The 21,188-nt window shown below is 38.0% G+C and overlaps 1 protein-coding gene across 1 annotated transcript in view; it reads left to right on the plus strand.

Moving 5' to 3' along the window:
- The first annotated feature begins 2,405 nt into the window (after window positions 1-2,405).
- The window catches only part of LOC134612262 (tyrosine-protein kinase ZAP-70), a 78,788-nt gene continuing 60,005 nt past the window's right edge, over window positions 2,406-21,188 (plus strand). The window contains exons 1-2 of the mRNA XM_063456608.1: window positions 2,406-2,434; window positions 3,054-3,152. The gene's annotated coding sequence lies outside the window, so the exon portion shown is untranslated. The remainder of the gene's footprint in view (window positions 2,435-3,053; window positions 3,153-21,188) is intronic.

A 21,188-nucleotide genomic window follows, 5' to 3' on the forward strand; every position in this document is an offset into this window, starting at 1 on the left:
ACCTACTTTATATCTGAACCAACTTCTTATAATTTGTCTGGCTGCTTCATCATATCACACATGGTATCGATCTACGCACAACTCCTTGCAGCGCTTACCAGAATGTGGGTGGCACCGCAAGGAGCAAGTCAACGGCCTGTCACAGGGAACCCAGGAGGTGGCCGGCAATGGAGGAGTGGGGCCTGACTGTAATGATGCCTGGATGTGGTCTCTATGAGCTCCTCATGGTCTTGGTGATTTAATACAGTCATCAGTATCTTGGGCTCTCTATCTTGAGCTGACAGAGGCAGCCTGCCATCATGCATCTATTGCCGGCTCGGAGTTGCATCCAGCTGTTGTCTGCGGTGATCCCTGGCGCTCATTAAAGAGGCCTAGTGGGTGTTGTGGAGGAGAGGTGAGGGTGATCCCAGTCCCCACCCCAAGAGCTCCTTATCTCCGACAGAGGCCTGTGGTTCTGCCATGACTCCAGGTGCTACCATGCATGGTGCACCCAATATGGCGAGGGTGCCGCTTGTTCTTGGAAACACATGGAGGAGAGACCTGGATTGCTGCTTCGGCTGGACAGCCTCTGGCAGAGAGAGTGGCACAGGTACCACTTGCCTCTTACACAAGATCCCCCATCAAACTTATCTGCATAGCCACATCGAAGTCACTGTGACCGACAAGTGGTTACAAGGTCTGAAGTGGCTCGCTACAGATGGGGCAGACTGCACCAGCAATGCCGGAGGAAAACGGCGCACAGGCATACGCTGAAGATGGGCATATTCAAACTAGGCTAAGGGTCTTCCAGACGAGATGAAGCATGGATTAGAATGTGGAATGCTGAACGATGTCTGACCTACCATCAAGAGTATTCGGCCTCCCCACTGGGCCTACAGACCAGCAATAACGGTTGGGACTGTCTCTCACCCACAACGTGAATGGGCTGGCTGCTCGGCCGAGTCTCTTACTGCATGTTAACCTACAGCTTATTGATCACTAATGCAACATGCTACATGTTAATTAATACTAGGATTAAAACCTATCTAAAAATATTTTTTTCCTCCTAGCTGTCAGTCAATGCCGCAACGTGCTGAGACATTGACTGACATGGGAGAGCAAAAACAGACCTCCCACAGGAAGTGCCTACTTCATAGCATAAAGACCCATAATAGCAGTTTCACACTTCAGCAATGAGTTAGTGTAGCCCCACACATTGGAGTAATGTGATAGGGGTTTGTCAATCATTTTATCGCAGGAAGTGCAGCATGTTGCAGGCGAAACCATGTATAGTAAAGAATGAGAGTTACTGAGTTATTGCTACATATTCTGCAGCAGTGCTATTTTAAAATTTGGCATCAGATTTGCAGTAATGGGGGGCGCTGTGCTGACCAGGGGGTTCAATTGATCTAAACACCAGCCTGGACAGCAGCACAGCCCCCTGGGATCTGGCATCCCGAGCAAATGCCCAAGTTGCCTTATGGTTTTGTAGCCTCTGATGTCTCAGGGCGATATTTATCAAGGTCCTCTAAAAAGTAACAGTTAATTTGTGTTCTAAAAGTTATCTAAAAAGTGAAAATTTTCCTCATGAGAAATTCCAACAGTAGTTGCGGAATTTTATTTTTAGAAAACTGTAGACTTGGCAGTTGTTTCTGGACTAATTGCAATTTGACCAGATTTAGGACCATCAGTGGGACATCCAAAATTCCAAAAACTCTGTACAGCAATATATGGACATATAACCGGACAAATGGCTCACACAATGGACGAGCAAGTTTGTTTGATTCTTGATTCAGAGCTCCATTCATGGCGCCAAAAAGACCCCAAAAACATTTGATGGAAAAACAGATGAATAATAGTAATGGTACAGCCACTAAATGTTGAATTTATTCACAGATAAAGTGAGAAGTCACTAATAAATGGGGGGAAAAGGAGCAGTAATTTAAAAAAAAAAAATCGATATCTATATAATTATTAGATTATAATAATGTATATACTTAATAATTGTATATAAATATAGATTTTATTTACTGCTTCTCTTCTTTTTTCCCTCCAGTGGTTACTTTTTCTCATTTGATTTGTAAACCAAACGTTGCGAAAATGCACCTATCAATGCACTGGAAAATATATACAAAATATATTTTGCAGTATACTGATTGGCCCATTTTTTGCACATTATATATTTTCTGCCAAAGTGATTTGCATGAACCAAATTTTTCTGATGTGTACAAGTCTGGAATACGGGCAAGTTTAAAATGGTGGAAACAAATTACATGAAACAGAATAGTTTTCAGTAAATTGTCAGAAAGATTTAAAAATCTTTATATGTCAGGGTGTGAGATCATATATCTGCATCCCGTGCCTGTGTAATGTACAAAATGCTACGGGGACAGAACGCTGTGCTGTCTGATGCAAAGTCTTCTCCCTCCCTCTCCTTCTCCAACTTCTGACAGTGGTTAGCAGCTAAAGAGAAGAGGGTGCATTTTTGTGAATTTAAATATATATGTGTGTGTGTGTGTGTGTGTGTGTGAATGTGTGTCTGTGAGAAAGTATTTGTGTGTGTCTACATACATTTTGTGGCAATATGTATAAATGATGAACAGAGATGTGTGTTGAGTTTGTTGCTAAGTAAATGTGCATGTGGCTTTGTAAACTTTTAGTTGTATGTGTGTGCCTAATTATATTTGCATATGTGTGTGGAGGTAATTAAGTGCGCGTGATTGGCAAAGTAGCTGAGAATTTAGTTGTGAAGGCATGGGGGCACCTGGGGAGATGCATTTTGTCCTTGGGCAGAGGTAGCAAAATATTGTGGTCCAGCCCTGCACTGTTAATGTAATCTGTACAGAAAAAAGTGATACTTACCACACAAGTATAATATCGAATATTATTTGTATGATATGTAAAATGAAACACATGTAATGTCAAAATGTAAGGCGTAATGCTGAGCAGGTGTTGGCCCTATTCTGTCTTATAAATGATCAAGATAAACCATTGATGTTGTCAGCATTCTGAGGTTCACATCACCCCTCCCTCTCACCCCCTGTCTTTCCTGCCTCTTTCAATTCTAAATTTAGGGCATATTTTTCTACAAACATCCTAGCAAGAGAGTGACTTTTGATTCACATTGCGCCTTCTGGAAACTTTGTATACAGAGGATTGATCATCGTATACAAGTGAGTTTGCCTCCCTTTGGGTTTTCTTAATTTAAAATGTATTTCTCTTTAAATTAAAATTTTATGCAAGGTTCAAAGTTGTAAGCTACACAGAGAGAAGCAGTCACCATTATAAGAGAGGTAATTGCAGTTTCATCATGTGTTGCATTAGGTAGGACTAGAAGAATGAGTTAAGACATTGCAGGAAATGGTCATTTGTACAAAAGACCAATTGCAAGGCCAAAGGCGTGAAGCGGAATTGTGTTTTCTAGGTTTTTTTAGCTGTTCCCCCAACGCTTAGATCTGCAATAAATGGCCAATATTATGCTGATGAGACAGAAAAAGATATAGAATCATTATGAGATTGGGAAACTTGTAGATCTGTATTTGGATAATTAACTTAGTGACCCTCAAACATGTCCTCTGATATAACAGATACATATATGATTTAAGGTTTAAAGTTGTCATTAAATGTTTATGCAAGTTATTTATATGCACATAGTGGTTATACGTCTTCTATAGTGTCTCTATTTAGTTATATACACTTCGTCTAAACATATATATATATATACACATATATATATATAAAAAAGCAAATATTTAGGGCTTGCATTAATGCATAAATATTTCTACACTTTTATTATCATTATTGGCAATTATATAGCGACAACTTCTTCCGCAACACTTTACAAAATCATAAAGCGTAAAATTTTACGATAAATGAGACAATTTCAAAATGTGAATTTTTTTTTTTTTTCAATGTGAAATTCACTTAACACTTTATAAAACAAACCTGTATCGTCTCTTGCTTGTTAGAAAACTAAATCCAGAAAGATTTTTTCTAAATTGTTTATTATATAAACCAGGGTGAGGCTACATTAATTCCATTAATTGTTAGTTAATAAAAAATAGGTTCATTTATATTTGTCCGTTTAATAAACATGTTTTTCAATGTTCGAAAGCACGTCATATAACATGTACTTACAAATATTGCTGTATTGAGTTTTATAGAATTTTATAATATTTGATCTCTACACACAAAAACCCACATTGATATAACTAATATCCAGTATTAACATAAAAAACTTATTTTAGACAAATATATTATGATGAAAAGAACGTATTGTATTAAGGAAATATCTCATGTGAGTATGCTAAAACAAGTGGTGGATTTGCTAGCGTTCGTTCGTATATTTTCTTAAGCATTTGTAATGTGTAGAACGGAATTAAATTTTGTAATACACCATTTACATTAAACCTTGGGAAGTAAAACATTTTTATAGAATATTTTTTTTTACATAAACATGTTGTAATATGTATGCTTCTTTTTATAATTGGTTGATGTTAAATAATTTAGCTAATGCATTATTTTTTAGGAAACTGTTAGTTTTTTTCTTTATATTTGTTATATTTGTCATATTCTGTATAATAGGATTTCACATGCTAGCCACCATGAGTGTTATGGGTGAATATCAATGCCATATGGTACTAAATAGCTGGATACGAAATAATATGAAAGTGCATAAAATAAGACTTAAACGGACTGAATACGTTTTCTCTTAGCACAGCACTAAAATGTACGTTCCATTCCAACATATTTGTTAATTCTCTATTCCTTATTTATCGGTTTAAAATCAAGTCCACCTAGTTAGAATAACTCTTGTTTTGACCTACGAATATTATGATTATTTATAAAGCCCCAACACAAACATGAAGTTGTTTGACGTGCAGAAGGTGGCGAATTTTAAACTATTTAGCGTCCTAAAGCTGCACAAACTTCTTTTTGAAAGTAAGGAAATGTATCAATGTTATTGCTTGGAAACTGAATCTTGCAATGTATTCAACAATTGGGTTGTACGTTTACTGGTATTCAGCATCAGTTCTGTAAAATTTGTGTAAAATTGAAGGGCACATAGAGATTTATCTCGTTTTCATGTTTATCGAGGGGAGCTCATACAAATACACTGGTACACATATAGTATAGGAGATATATCCAATTATAAATACATTGTTGAAGATATAAAATACATATACAATTATTTTATTACACATAGCTGGATGCATAAACCGTGTATATATATATATATGGTTTCATAAAACCAGGTGGCCGCACTCAGGCCAACTCCTTGGTTTTGCACCCCTCCCTGTCACAGGTGCCTCATCCCAGGGCCCTTTTTAGCCTTGTACTGCAGAGAGCCCCAGATGGAATTTTTCCCCCAAGTAAGTGGGTTAATCTCATAAGATCAGACATTAGGCTGTCAGAGTAGGACCTGCCAAAGATGGGGTACATTGACATTGTGGCAGGCTTATGCAATGTATGATCATATAATGTAACTAAACCCCCATTATTTTTGCCTAGATTATGTGTTTTTTAAAAAAAAAAAACTAATACAATCTGTGAGCTTTGAAGTTGCTGTTTAGTGGATGAGTGAGTGCGCTGGATCTTGTGTATTCCAATATAATTGTAAATACATATTTTTGTGATTGACATTAGATGGGTGCATATGTTTTCAGAGACTTCAACCTGTTTGCAGATTTAGTATTTTCTGGCATTGTTTCCCATGTATGTGGAACTCTATAGGAACTGCTCGAATTAGTTATTTTTCTAACTGGGGGATGGAAAGTGAGGTGCAGGAAGTGGAAAGTAGGTTGTAGGGGGTGGAGGCAACAATAGTGAGCATAGTGCTCAGGGGCTGTGTGAGGTTTCCAGAGAGGTGTTTATGGACCAGAAAAGAAGGTTGAAGAGTACATTTGATAAACTTACTATCTGAGTCAGATGAAATCAGATATCCACTTCTAAAAATATCAAACTCTCCCATTGAACATTCTTAAACATAAATAGCAAACCTAATGAATAAAATGCTAAAATCACATAGATAATAATTCTCCACCATTTAGTTCTCCGCCTAGTAAACAGTGGTGGCTGGTGAAGTTTAAAGATGGTGGGACTCTACCCTCGCTGATTTGTTAGGCTCTACCCACTTAACGCCATGGGATGGCCTCACCTGTTCACAATCAGCTGCATCTACTGTCATCAATAAAGAGGAGAGTGGAAACTGTAGATATACTCACGAGAGATACGTTTCTTCTAACACACACTTATCAGTAGACCTTATAATGCCAACAGATTTTTATTTTTTTTGCAACAAAAACTGAAGGCTGTTGCCCAACCTTCCCTTATGGACCAGCCTCTACTGATAGTAAACAACCTGGTATAAGGTTTTCCATTTCTATAGCTGTAGATGGAGAATAAGAGATATCTATGAGTAAAATAGGAAAGTACTTGGGAAACTTCCCATGATGATGTTTGCTCTCTCAAGTTAATTTGTTTCTTTGTTTAGTATGTGTCAGTATATGGCCCCCAGCTCTTTTATTGCATCAATTATTGTACATAAATAAGATCCTGCCTGTTCTCCTGTTATCTTAAAGTACAGAAGCACGAAACGCGAAACTAATTTATTTACAGCTTGAGAGGTGCTGAGTGTCAATGTTCACCTCTCTATAAATACTGAAAAGAGTATGTATAGTGGAGCGCTGATTGAATAAAATTGGATGAGAGTAGGGTGAATAGATAGGAAACCTAACAACCTATATAGTATAGAACAAATACATAGTTAAATTAACCCCTCTCTCCTAATTGATCATAGAACTGACCTTACTAGCACACTCAAAATAAGCTAAAAATAATTTATTATAAAATACAGACAAATATAAAACGAAAACAATCTCTATTGCATATAATATGTCCATTACAAATTGCTAAATGAAAGCCATGAAAAAAGTCCAGACCTTATTCGAATGCTCGGCGTCCCGAGTCAGCAAAAATATGTAGTGCTGAAAAGATATATCAAATAATAGTCCTCTATTGGCCCTGTTGTGGTTGTCTGAGAGCGTGTTATTGATTCTGGCCTTCTCCATCCCTCGTTTATACGAAGCGGAGAAACGCGTCTGGAGAGGTCTGACTCCCACCAACACCAGCCATCACCTGTATTACACAGTGGACTATTATTTGATATCTCTATAAATACTGTCTATATTGAAAAAAGTCCTGAATCATTGTATTTCACAATTCATCATGAAAGTTTTACTCATGGAATTTTTGCATTTTTGGTAAGACCACTCTCCCCTCAGGTGGAAGGTCTAGCTGCATGGTGGCACCTGGGGGAGACAAGAAGGGAGATATGGTAAAATGAATCTATAGCTTTTGCCACCATTTTTTTTTTCAGTCGGTTTACATTTTACTTTGGTATTCTCGCGCATGTGAGATACAAAATGTGAGGTCTATGGAATACACATCTTGCTCATGAGCAGTGAGATGTCGTAGGCAAGTTTCAGTTAAATGGTAAATGGCAAAATTTGGTGATGGAAGCTACTTGAATCTTCTTATAGTGTTGAAATGTTAATGAAATTCCAAAGCAATCTTTATTAGTTTTTCATAAATTTTCAATCTCTATGAGAAACTCAAAATTACAGTGCCACTTTAAAAAAAACCTGCTTGTTTTAAGGAACACTCAAAGCGCCATAAACACTACAGCGGTTGATAGGAGTTCCCTGGAATACCCCCAACTGTAAGGAGTCAAAATGTATTAGAGCTTTTTGACTTCCTACCTGGGGCTTGCTAGTGCTGCTCCCCGACGCCTGTACTCTACATAGAGAGCTCAAAGCTCTCTGTTTGCACTATGCCTTGTGGTGCAGGGCTTAGCTTATTGGCTAAGAGCAATCAAGTGATTGCCCTTAATTATAGGAGAGCTAACAGAAGTTCCTGCTGTCAGTTTTCTGGTGGAAGAAGTGGACGCAAGGAGTTACACCCATCAGACTCCAGGTAAAAATGTCAAACCATTCTATAATGGGGCAGAGCAAGGGAACGCCTGGCACCATAACCACTACAACACGCTGCAGCAGTTATGGTGTTTGGAGTGATCCTTTAAAGTACTCTCTGTGTGTGTAAATGTCTAGTGCTCATAAGACAATTCTTTCCTCAAACTTTGGAAAACAAATAGGAGACATCAGTTTCGCAGTTCATTGCCCAAATAGACAATGTCTTTTTTTTTGTCTTAATGCGTTTGATGACAAAAATTTGGGAGATATGCGGTTAAGCACTTGAAAGAAATTCCATTCAATATGAAAGGATGCTAAACTGATAGCTGCTTTACTGATGGTTCCACTCACGGTTTTATGAGTAGACCTGTCAGAATGTAAAGTGTGTGACAGAGGCTCAGGCTCCTACACAGTAAGCATTAAAGAAGCCTTTTAGGGGAGGTAGGGGTTTGTATATATGTATGCAGTATAACGTGTATGCAGTACTCATTTTTTTCATGGTTAACAGAGCAGAGTCAGGTACAGAATGAAAATACTTATAGCTGCTGCAATTACATATTACATTTACAATTTATATTTTATTGTATATTATGTTATAAATAATATACAGCTTTATGTAGGAACAGTAGTTTTCCATTCACTATTGCATAGGCAAGGGGTAAGAGTTGCTATGGTGCTCGGACTGTATTATTAATTTAGAATGCATTGACTGCTGTTAGCTATGCAGAACACATGAAATGTGTGTGGTTTTGTTTTTTGTCCTTTGCCTTTAATACCACAGAGTCCTGTTGGTGCTGTCTGCCAGGGTTTGCCTAGCCCTGATTTACTTTTGTGAAAAAATTACCTAATTTACATAAAATAAAACCAGCTGTAAGAGAAATCACATATTCAGTTGTTCTATTACAAATACTATTGGATCACTACCGTGATCTTGCATTCTCTAACTTGTGGGCTGCTTTCAAACCACTTCATGACAGAACTTAAGAGCATGCATACTTTCACTAATAAATACGTGGGTTTTAGAAGCAAATTATAAAGACTTCTAGGTACCTTACGTTCGTAGTTATCAAAAAAACTGAAAGTCTTGGGAGGGTATGAAAAAAGCTCTAAGACTGAAGGAGAGGCAAATTTAATATCACGTAAGGTACAAGGCCATTTGGATAGATCGAAGGGAAAAAAAATTTCATTGCTGCAAGATTGCAACATGAAAAAGAGCAGAACAGCACATCCAAAAGTTTACATTCACATGATTTGAATATTAATTTCGAGCAATGCTATTATTTATGGCAATATTTTTTTAGTAAGTACCACTCTCCACTTTTACAATAATATGTGGAATTCCCAAAATGTATGGCTTAAGGACGTAATTTGTGTCATATCATTTTACTAAGAATATTTTACCGTATATGTTGAACATTAAGTAAATTATGACACAATATTTAATTTATGTCATGGATGATATATCAGCATTATCAGGTTGTCCGAAAAACCAGCGAAAAATTACAGCTGTATCTCAGAACTTACCTTTGTGCGATTCAGTTGTTTGTCTCATAGCTGCAAAAAAACTGGAATGATTTAAAATATTTTGTGAAAGTAAATATTTGGCATATACTGGCATGTCAACCGAGATATGCCATGTAAAGCACATGGCGATTTGGATACATCAGAGGGAAAAAAAATCATCTTAGTTGCTAGAATGTCAAATGGAAATGCGCAAAACCATATGTATACATAAGTATAATAAAATGACAAGTTGTGTGAGTTTACAAAATTTTATAGCTAATATACAAAAAGGCAGATTTACTAGTGTTCGGGCAAAAACACAGTAAGCTAAAAAAAGACTTTAGAATCTACTACTTCTAAAAGATCATTGCAATATACTACTCAGACTTAAAGTAACTAAAATAGCGTAACTGAGAGATAGAGTACAGAGTGCAGTTGGTAATGGAAAGCTTTCACATTTGACAAGAGTGGAAAGTATCTCAATGTTCCGTCAAAGGTCCACTTAATCTCTTTGTGTAATGACCTGTAGACATCAGCTTATGTGAAGGTGAAACGCGTTAGTGTACTGATGTTTTATACTATACTTTTGGTTTTATTATTTTTGTTATAAATAAAACTAGTTTTTATCGAATTTAGACCTTCTTGTTTTTTATCTCTGAAGATTTTTACCTGGAGGATTCAAACGTTGGTTTCCTAGGTGGGGAAGATACCACCTAAGCTGTATAGGATTGAGCACAAGTTTACTGTGCTCTCAATTTGTGAGTATACCTTCTTTTATTATTTTATTTGCTGTACAGAGAGCACTATCTTCTGTTGTTTATTTAAATTTTATACGCTGGTGAACTCTCACTGTGAGAAAACGGCACATTGAAAGAGACCACTTCTACAAATGCTGATGACCACCACACACTGCTGACCGGCCTAAGGACACCTTTCCACATAAGATTAGGACCGAGACCAAGATCAGCATATCCACAGGGACTGTACCGTCCAAGCGCATATATCTAGAGTGGATTTCAAGCTCCAGAAGATTGTAAGTGCATTTCCTTCATTTTATTTATAATCACCAGCATCAAAAATACTTCAGCATATTCCATTGTATTTGTCCTCTTGTTTTGCATATCGTTCCATCTTTATTTGAGTTGAGGACACTTGTGAAGGTGCTGTTTCCCTACATTCCCTTTATATTGAAAGTCATGTCTTTGCTTCCAGATGACTTAAAACATAAGTTTTACTTCTTATCTGATGAATCTGGATACATTAGAATGCTGTTACAAAGTTATATAATCTAGGTTGAAAAAATACTTAAATCCATCATGTCTAATTCTCAAACCAGATTATAATTAATGTAGATAAGTGCAAAGTTATGCATTTTGGGTAACTTATACCTTAATGGAGTTGAGTTGGGTAAAACTGTCAGTGAGAACAATAATTAAAGACAATAGACTAGACAATAATCTGAAATGCTAGTTAGCAGTTGTAAAGGCCAGTACGGTACTTTCTTGCTTATAAAGAGTTATACATTAATGTAATGAAAATTATTTAGCCTCTTTATAAAACCACGGTAAGAATACCAGCTTGAAAATATGCTGTAATTTTTAGGAACCAGTTTAAAAAAATATATTAGGGAATTAGAAAAAGTGCAAAAGTGGTCTACAAAATTAACAAGGGACATGACAAACAATTAGTTCTGAAGAAAGGCTCTAAAAGCTGAAATAGTTTCAATAGTTTGAAAAGACTAATATTTATTTATAAAATATTTTATCAGGATGAATACATTGAGATTTCTCGTTTTCAAGTATGTCTTGGGTCCACAAAACATTGCATTGTTACAATAGGATACAATATTACAAAAATACAATATAAAAGTTTATTAAGGTGGGTTTGTGGTGCGGGTGCATACACTACATCCCCATACATTAGCATTTGTTGCACTGTTTCCATACTGTAGGGCTTAGGCAGGATTTGTTTCTGTACAGAGCACCTAGTTTTTGGTAAAGTTTTGAAGAGATTTTTTCAATGTGAAGGCCAAAGGATAGATTGGGGTCTAGCAACATAGCTAGATATTTAAAATAGCAGACTGCTGTCACTGTGCTATTTGAATTTGTTCTGATACACAGTTGTTGATTTTGTAGTTTTAGGTACAGTTCCAAAGATCATTGTAACAGTTTTGTCAGTGTTTAGAAAGAGTTTGTTATCCGCTATCCACTTTTCTACCTCTGTGAATTGGTTTTGGAGCACAGCCTCAAGCTGCGGTAGCTTGGGTTTACTAGCGTAGATAACAGTGTTGTCTGCATACATGTGTACAGTTGAGGATTTGCAGACGTAAGGCAGATCATTTATAAATAATGTGAATAGCAGGGGGCCGAGTATGGAGCCTTGAGAAACACCACACGTGACTTGAAGAGTGAGGGAAGCGCTATCAGAAATGGCCACATATTGCAATCAGTCTGATACGATCAAAACCAGGTTAGCGGACGATCACCAATGCCCGAGTTTTTAAGTTTTTGAAAAATAATGCCATGGTCTACTGTGTTATAGGCCTTGGCAAAATCAAGGAAAATAGCTCCCGTTACGTCTCCTTGTTCCATGACAATTTGGATGTCATTGCAGACTTTTAAGAGGGCAGTCGATGTTGAGTGATTTGGACGAAAGCCTGATTGATCAGGGGTCAGATAATTTGATCGTCGATAATATTATCATAATTGCGTGTGGATGCATTTTTCCCAGATTTTTGACAATACAGGGAGCAATGATATATACAGGGTCAATACAAACAGCTGTCTGACAATCTGTTCATTAACAGGACTATTTATTAACATAAGACAAGAGGTCATCATTTGAGACTTGAAGAAAGGGAATTTCATCTACAGCAAAGAAAAGGGGTTCTTCACAGTAAGAACATTAAGGATGCAGAATGATTTGCCTAAAGAAGTTCTTTTATCAGATTTTGAAAAAACAAAACCTGGATGATTGTTTTGAAAACAAACAAAAAAACAAACAAACAGAATATCGCAGGGTACAATAATTAATGTGGTTGGTAACAGAGTTTTTAACCAAAGATATATTGAATTGCCATTTTGGAACCAAGAAGGAATTTTTATCAGTTTGTGGCACAATTAGAAATGGCTTCATATTGGGTTTTATGGTTTTGTTTTTTTTCAACTTCAGATACAAATGCATGGAGGATTCAATTTAGTTTTTTTTTTTTCATCTTATATCACTATGTTACTATGTATGTTAAAATAAATTTTAAGCATATATAATTTGAGTGCATAATGCATTCAAACACTTTGACAATCAGACAAGTGTGTCCTATTTCAAAGGGAAATCTGCCTTAGTGAATTTTCAAACGGCACCATAGAATCTATCATGTTCTTTTAACTATTATTGTGTAGCGATAGCTTAATGTACATGTCCCGCTGTTGTACTATATCAACTCTCTTGACGGTCACGCAGCATTGAATTTTTACTGAGTATATAGGCTTAATTTATGTGATATGGATATAGGTCAGGGATATGGCAACCTTCGGCACTCCAGATGTTTTGGACTACATCCCCCATAATGCTCTTACACCCGTAACGCCTGCAAAGCATCATGGGAGGTGCAGTGCGAAACATCTGGAGTGCCGAAGATTGCCTATGCCTGATATAGGTGATATGGGCATAAGAAAGCTTAATGTAGTTTGCTTTCCCCCTTTATACTTCACTCTCGACATTGTTTCACTGTACTTACTAAAGCCTTGTCATCACTTCTTTTGCGCATCATACTACATACTGCATAGCACAACTCACAGTACCTCACAATAACTCACAAATATATCTCTCAAATTAAATCTAAAGGGATAAAAGAAAGCTCCTGTATAAGAACAATAAAAAATATATCTCAAGTGAATATGATGGGAAAAATATTTGCCTCCATCCAAGTACAGTGAAAACTGTATCTCAAGTGTAAACCAAGGTGTGTGTGTGTGTGTGTTCTCATGTATGTCACTACAATGAGAACAATGTCTCAAGTGAAATATAAGATTCACCATTATGTAAGTAGAGTGAACATTTAAGGGCTATTAATTCAATTCAAGTGAATTCAAGAGGAATTTCAAATTTAAGGCTAGATTAGCTGATCCGAAAGCATGTCTGGCATATAGAATATTTCCAGCTCGCCTATTTTGACCTTAACTTGAACATTCTCTTTAAATTCACCTTGAATTCTTACTTTAGTGAATGAGCCTGTTTATCTCGAGGAAAGCTAATGGGGGAAAATAATTTTCTTCTTTCTATGTAAGTACAAGGAAAACTATATCTCAGGTGAGATTTAATGGGATAAAACAATTCCCACATTAACAAATATGGTCCTTTAACACTGAATTTAAGCACAGAATGCCTATGGCCACCTTTCTGTACCAATAATTAGCAAAATGTATTATTTGGTCAATTATAGTGTATGAATCATATCATATTTTGTATGAATTATAGTGTATGAATGTTGATAAAGGGTTTTATACCACAACCCCCATAATGCTTTGCATGCCTTTTAGAGTATCTTTAGAATGACAAAACATCTTGGAAGGTGTTGTTTTAAAACATCTAGGGATCTACCTCTTGGGCACCCCTGCTTTAGACAATAACCTAATGCAACACCCATCACTCACGCTGTAATCATATAGGACATTATTTATATAATTATATATAATTCTAAATAAAATAATACATTTAAAAAATAATATATATATATGTATTAAGGCAATTTTGCCTGGATTTGTGGGAGATGCTGGTTTGCTACTCCTAGCCTACTTAAGGCACTCCCCTTACCTTGCTCCATACCGTACGAGGTCAGCGTTGAATGAGGATCCACTTCCGGGTTCTCTCAGACGCCATCTTGGTTTTCTTACCCACGAGTTTCTCCGCGGAAAGCTGTGTCCAGGAATCCTCTTGCAGGCCTTTTCCGTCCGTCCAGCTTCTTACCCGGGTCTTCGTCGTAGATCGCGTCTCAGGGACTCCTAAACCGTAAGTTAGACCTACCTGTCACGCCAGGATCAGTTCCCAATGCGCACGGTACAGCACGGGTCCTCGCTTTACGGTTTTCTCTGCACAGTCGCAATTACACAGCCTTTTCGCGGCTTCATTTCGTACAATTTGTTTCGGCTAAATCATGCGTATTAAGAGAAGCGATCATTTCGCACAACTGTTTCCATTGCTTCATTTAAACGATTATCATTTCGGTGGTGTTTTTCGTTCGGCACTTATTCATGTTATATTCCTGCACGCTTGCGGTTCGCATTAAAATGCATACGTTGAAGCTATTCGTGCTACTTCTGGTTCCCTTCATACTAGATTCGGTTATTTTGCTATGTATTCACATAGATCTGGTTCGTGAGTTACATTTCATCATTTCATGTATATACATTCGGTTAAATAGTTGCTTGTTTCAATAGACAGACCATTTTCATTACTATTTAAAGGTGTCACTTATTATATCAAGTGCATGAAACCAGCTAACATTTCTGTATGGATCATTGGACTCCCACGCTTCCAGGAGTTTTCATAAATTATCCATTTCATTGACTCAGCCTATGTAACAGGCCTCATTTCTTTGTTGTTAATTATGACACATAAGTCTATAATTCCTTTTCATGCATACTCGGGTTGAATCACACGTACTGATCCAACCAATCATACGTCTTTTCTGCACAGTAATATACATATATATATATATATATAACTTACATTTAATATTTCCCTTACACACTATTATTATATAACACATATGTTGTTCATACATAGGCCACGGCCTCCCTCAGATGTCTTATTAAAGCCATGATATCATTTTCTGGGTAACACATTCTATTACCATGGTATGTCACAACATTTTATTTTCCAATCATACACCAGCAAACCATTAAAACATTGCTGCTACAGGCTACAAGTCTGTTTTTCTTTCCGACAATCCACACTCATCATACTACTCTCTTTTACCCATTTCAGGCTGTCAAGCTTATATATATTTGCTCCACACGGTTTTCCTGTGAAATTTGTCATACTACCAGGTATGTACACCTGCTCATATGGTATTCTACCATACATTTCATTTTTTCCCCCTAGGTTAGAGTACTGGCAATAGGGTCACAGGCTTCCCAATAGGTATTTACCCCGTCTTGGCAGTCGCCATCAGTTAGTGGTCCCGCGAGGCCTGGAGAAACTTGAGTCAGTCACCACGGCCCTTACTCTAGCAGGGCCACCCGCCACTGCTTCACAAGCACCAGACGACTTGCCATTAGTTGCTCCAGCCATCACCCTGGATGACCAGGAAGTTAGCCCGACTCATATGATACCTGAGCACATTAAAAGAGATATCCTGGATGGTAAAGACGTCAACCTGGCTTCCCTTTTGATTGCCTCCCAGGATATTGTTGAAAATAAGACTTATGCTTATGAAGATGTATCTGTTGTTGTCAGATCTAGGGATGCCCGCCTGAACAGGAAACTGACTATCCCATAATTTGTACTAGCCTTTGGTATTTACAGGGATGTCATCTGTGCGGTCTATCCCAACAGAAGAGAGGAGTTTGATCTCTACATGCACAAGCTGGTAGACCTTGGCAACAAAAATGGTGGTTCAGCCTTCTATGACTACCATAGGTCTTTTTCTGCAAAAGTGTCTGGAGCCTTCTCCCAGTACAGAACACGGTCCAACTGGGGAAGGATTGATACCGTCATTTTTTGCAGACACTTTGCAGGTCTAAGAACACCAGCTTGTGCATACTGCTCCTCCACAGCCCATACCACAAATTTTTGTCCCAACACGGCGGATGAACATGCCTCCACGCAAGGAGCTAGTTCCTCTGGTGTTCCAGAGAAGTTGTCAAGAGACAAACTGGGACGCCCAATCAAGTTTCTGGGCAAGTCCCAGATATGTAATAATTTCATTGTTGGGTCTTGTAATTATAGTGGATGTAGACTATTGCATATCTGTTCAAAATGTTTTAGGGAACATGCAAAGACCATGTGTCCAAATAAAATGTATTCCAAGCCTTACCTAACGTCCATTAATATGCAAGTATTTACTGCATTTATGTCTCAGCACCCATGTAGACACCTAGTAGACTTTCTTATCTCTGGTTTAACAGAAGGCTTCCACACAGGTATCCTACACATATCAGCCGGAACTCTGGAATGCCCTAATCTACAATCCGCACAGCACAAACCCACAGCGGTTGACACCTTCATAGCCCAAGAAGTGGCTGAGGGCTTCGTATTGGGGCCTTTCAAAACTCCTCCATTCATAGAATGGCGCACTAACCCCATTGGTGTTGTCACAGGGAAATCTTCCCTAAAACAGAGACTCATCATTGATTTATCAGCACCCCACTCATCGGCCAACCCCAGTCTTAACTCCCTTATACCCTCTGAGGAATTCTCCCTGCAATACACCACTATAGATCACGCCATTACCGCTATCATACAAGCAGGGGTTGGAGCCTGGCTTAGTAAGACCGACATTACTAACGCCTTTAAGTTACTACCAATCCACCCCACACTGTGGCACCTGCATGGCATCAAATGGTCTGGGAACTAATACTTTTTCTCCTGTTTAACTCTTGGGTCCAAAAGTAAACCCAGCAATTTTCGACACATTTGCCGAAGCATTGTGCTGGTTACTATTGAACATAGCCAGATGCCCTAAGGTATTACATTACCTGGACGATTTCCTACTGGTCGAGGAGAATACTTCCCCTCCTACTAGTCTCAAAGCTACCACTAAGCTATTTGAGCAACTAGGTGTACCTATCTCCCCTAAGAAAACAGAGGGGCCAGACACGGTTATCACTTTTCTGGGTATCCAATTAGACTCAGCCACAATGCAAGCGAGCCTACCACACGACAAGACAGAGAATATTCTCACTTACATAAACAGCTACCTTCAGCTCGGTACTTGCAACCGCAAAGAGCTACAGTCCCTGCTGGGATCATTAAATTTTGCTATGCGCATCATACCTCAAGGCCGCTCCTTTATATCACGACTATTGCATCTTTTCCCACTTTTCCTACATGACACGCACAGGTTGTCCTTAGATACCCAAGCTACGGCAGATCTAAACATGTGGAAGAGATTTTTAACCACTTGGAAGGGTAAATGTATGTTCCTCCCTAAATTGACTGACTCATCTCCTACCATGTGGTCAGATGCGGCATCTACCACAGGTTTTGCAGCAATTTTTGGGAACGAATGGCTTTGGGGCAGCTGGCCTTCAGCAGTGCAGGATTTGGAAGGTTTTTCCACTACCTCAGCTCTTTTTGAGATCTAACCCATCGTGGCGGCTGCCATAGCATGGGGTCATTTATGAGCTAATATGCCAGTGCGTTGTTACTCAGACAACCAGGCAACCTGTCACATCATCAACAAAGGTCGTTCCAAATCCCTTACGATCATGAGATTTCTCAGGAAACTCACTTGGTTGTCAGCTTGTCATAATTTTTTCCTATGTTGTTTCCATGTTCCAGGTGTATGTAACACAGCTGCTGACAATTTATCTCGCTTTAAATTTCAGGCGTTTCATCAAGCACTCCCGTCAGCTGTGCCCACAGCCACCATCTCTCCAACATTTCAACAACTCATACTGGACTAGAAACCATCATGCAGCACAGCAGGACATTGTCCCAATTGGCACTATCAAACAATACACACAAAACATATAACAGGGCTTTCACACTTTCGTTATGACATCTTTTTTGGAATTTGCTTCTTTTTACAACCTTAAACTTAAAATGTCATATAACACCATCAAACTCTATCTCACTGGCATTCAACACCATATGCTAATCTTACACCCAAATAACAACAGTTTCATGGCCTCTCACCAGATTAAGACCATACTCAGAGGTATTCAGAAATCAGAACCCACACATACAGCCCAGAGGCTACCCATAGATAACCATATCTTCAAGGCATTGTCTAACCTGCTTGACTTAAAGCCATTTGACACCAATACAAATTCTATCATCAAAACAGCAATATACATAGATTTCTATGGATTTCTAAGACCTAGAGAGTTTACTACAACCACCACGACCCAAACTACTCCTTTCCTCCTCTATTCCCACCTAACAAAACATATTGATCATTACATCCTGACTTTACCTCACTCCAAAACCAGTCAGCACATACCCGTAAAAATTCTGTACTATCCCATGCACAACAGATGGTGTCCCGTCAGGGTTCTTGATGCATACATACAGCATCATCACTTACTGCCCTCACAACCATTACTACAGCTACAAGGTTCAGTACTCACCATTACAACCTTCATGACCTACGTCAGGTCCTTGCTCACACAACTGGGCCTCAACGCAGTCAACTACTCAGGGCACTCCTTTCGTATAGGAGCAGCGTCCACAGCCTCCAGTGTCAACATCCCAACTCATGTTATAAAAACACTGGGGCGCTGGAAGTCATCCGCTTTCTCACGGTACATACCGAACCCAGTACAAGAATTAAGGGATGCTTTCAAAAACATGTCTGGTAGATAAATGTATCTGAATTGGTTGTCTGTAATAAATTGATTACTTAATTTTTGCCCTCTTCTTTCTCAGGCCTACCTCATCGTCGGTTCCGGCACACCACAACCGACTTGCTCTTTTTATTATCCTACATTTATTTATGGTATTTCACACTGTACTATCATAAGCACCTAACACAAGTATTAAGGCAATTTTGCCTGGATTTGTGGGAGGAGCTGGTTTGCTACTCCTAGCCTACTTAAGGCACTCCCCTTACCTTGCTCCTTACCGTTCGAGGTCAGCGTTGAATGACCCTCCCACCACACCACATTTTAACATTTCTTTCTATCTTTCTTTTACTGGGTAGGCCCTCTTCTTTCTCAGGCCTACCTCATCGTCGGTTCCGGCACACCACAACTGACTTGCTCTTTTTATTATCCTACATTTATTTATGGTATTTCACACTGTATTATCATAAGCACCTAACACAAATATATATATATATATATATACATATATAAAACAAAAAATCAGCACTAACAGGTAATTCACACATAACTCTTTTACTTGAAAAAGTGTAAAAATGCCAACGTTTCAGTTCCACATAGGAACATTCATCACAACAGTTCCTATGTGAACGAAAGTTCCTATGTGGAACTGAAACGTTGACATTTTTCAAGTAAAGGAGCTATGTGTGAAATGAATTACCTGGGAGTGCTGATTTTTTGTTCTACATATTTAGTGCAATCGAGCACCGGGTCATAAAAACTGTGAGTAGGAGTGCAAGGTCTTTTTTTCTTTTATATATATGTGTGTGTGTGTTTGTAATTTCATTTTAACTGTCTTTTGATATATACTAAGAATGAAATTATTATATAATTTATATATATATATTGCAAAAATGTATTTATTTAAATTCTACATTTTGACCTTATATTTAGGTATGTTTTTTACATAATTGTGTGATTTTAATAAATACAATTTGAGGGACTAGATAATTTGATTTGCAAGCCCTATATTTAATCCTGTAGCTTTTTCAAACACCATTTAACCTGTACATGGGGGGTTATGTTGTACTCAGACTTCTCTCTACACAAATATGAGTGTTTCAAAGCAGTAAAACATATCACGATGATGATATAATTAGTGAAAGTGCATTTTTTTGAGTGATAAATGCAAAAAACAAATATGAAAGTTAAATCTGGCCTGGGTTTGTGACTAAGTGGCCACTAAAAAAAGTCTGGACATACCTTATTTTGAATACTCTGGATTGTCTTCTTTTACGAATGGTATGCCATGATGATTTTAGTTTTCATTACTGGGCTTCAATACAGTCTCAAAGGCAACATAGGCCCAGCAAACCAATCGGGCAAATTTCAAAGTGTAAAAACTGAAAAGGGGAAAGCCCTATATTTTACCCTGCAACTTTCCAAAAACAATAAAACTTGTACATGGAGGGTACTGCTGTGCTCGTGAAACATCGCTGTTTGTTTTATTGTAATACAAGCTAACAATATTATGACATTCATAGTTAAAATGCCATGTAGAACTAATAAATATTACCAATTTTTGTTTTATATTACATTATGTTTTGTTTATAAATATTTAATGTGATATGAAAGCTATGTTTGTTCTGAACAAAATTATATTTAATAAATGTGGATACACTTAATATAAAAGAGGTAAATTATGGTTGAACATACATGCAGCTCAAATTCTTAAAGGGATTCTATTAACAAGCATGTGTTCCTTACATTATAGTGTCTTTGGTTATCACCTCCCTCGCCCCCCCTCACCCCTGCAACACATAAAGGGTTAAAAAAAAGTGTTTGTGTGGGGGGAGGATGGAGGTGGGGAGGGCTATTGTGCATGCATGGTGACATCCAGTATAATTTAAAGGACTCAGAGTCCGGTAAACTCCCAAAAGCGCTTCTAGTAGCTGTCTGGTAGAGGACTAAGTGGGATAGGGACACTGCATTCAGACTACTTAAATGAGCTGAAGTGGTCTGAGTGCCTAAAGTGTTAAACTAAATGTTGGTTTTCAAATTACTTCTAAGTAGTGATGTTGCGAACATACAATTTTCAGTTCGCGAACGACGAACGCGAACTTCCGCAAATGTTCGTGAACGGGCGAACCGGGAGAACCGTCATAGACTTCAATAGGCAGGCAAATTTTAAAACCCACAGGGACTCTTTCTGGCCACAATAGTGATGGAAACGTTATTTCAAGGGGACTAA

The sequence above is a fragment of the Pelobates fuscus genome, chromosome 5, assembly GCF_036172605.1.
Source record: "Pelobates fuscus isolate aPelFus1 chromosome 5, aPelFus1.pri, whole genome shotgun sequence".
Classification (NCBI taxonomy): domain Eukaryota; kingdom Metazoa; phylum Chordata; class Amphibia; order Anura; family Pelobatidae; genus Pelobates; species Pelobates fuscus.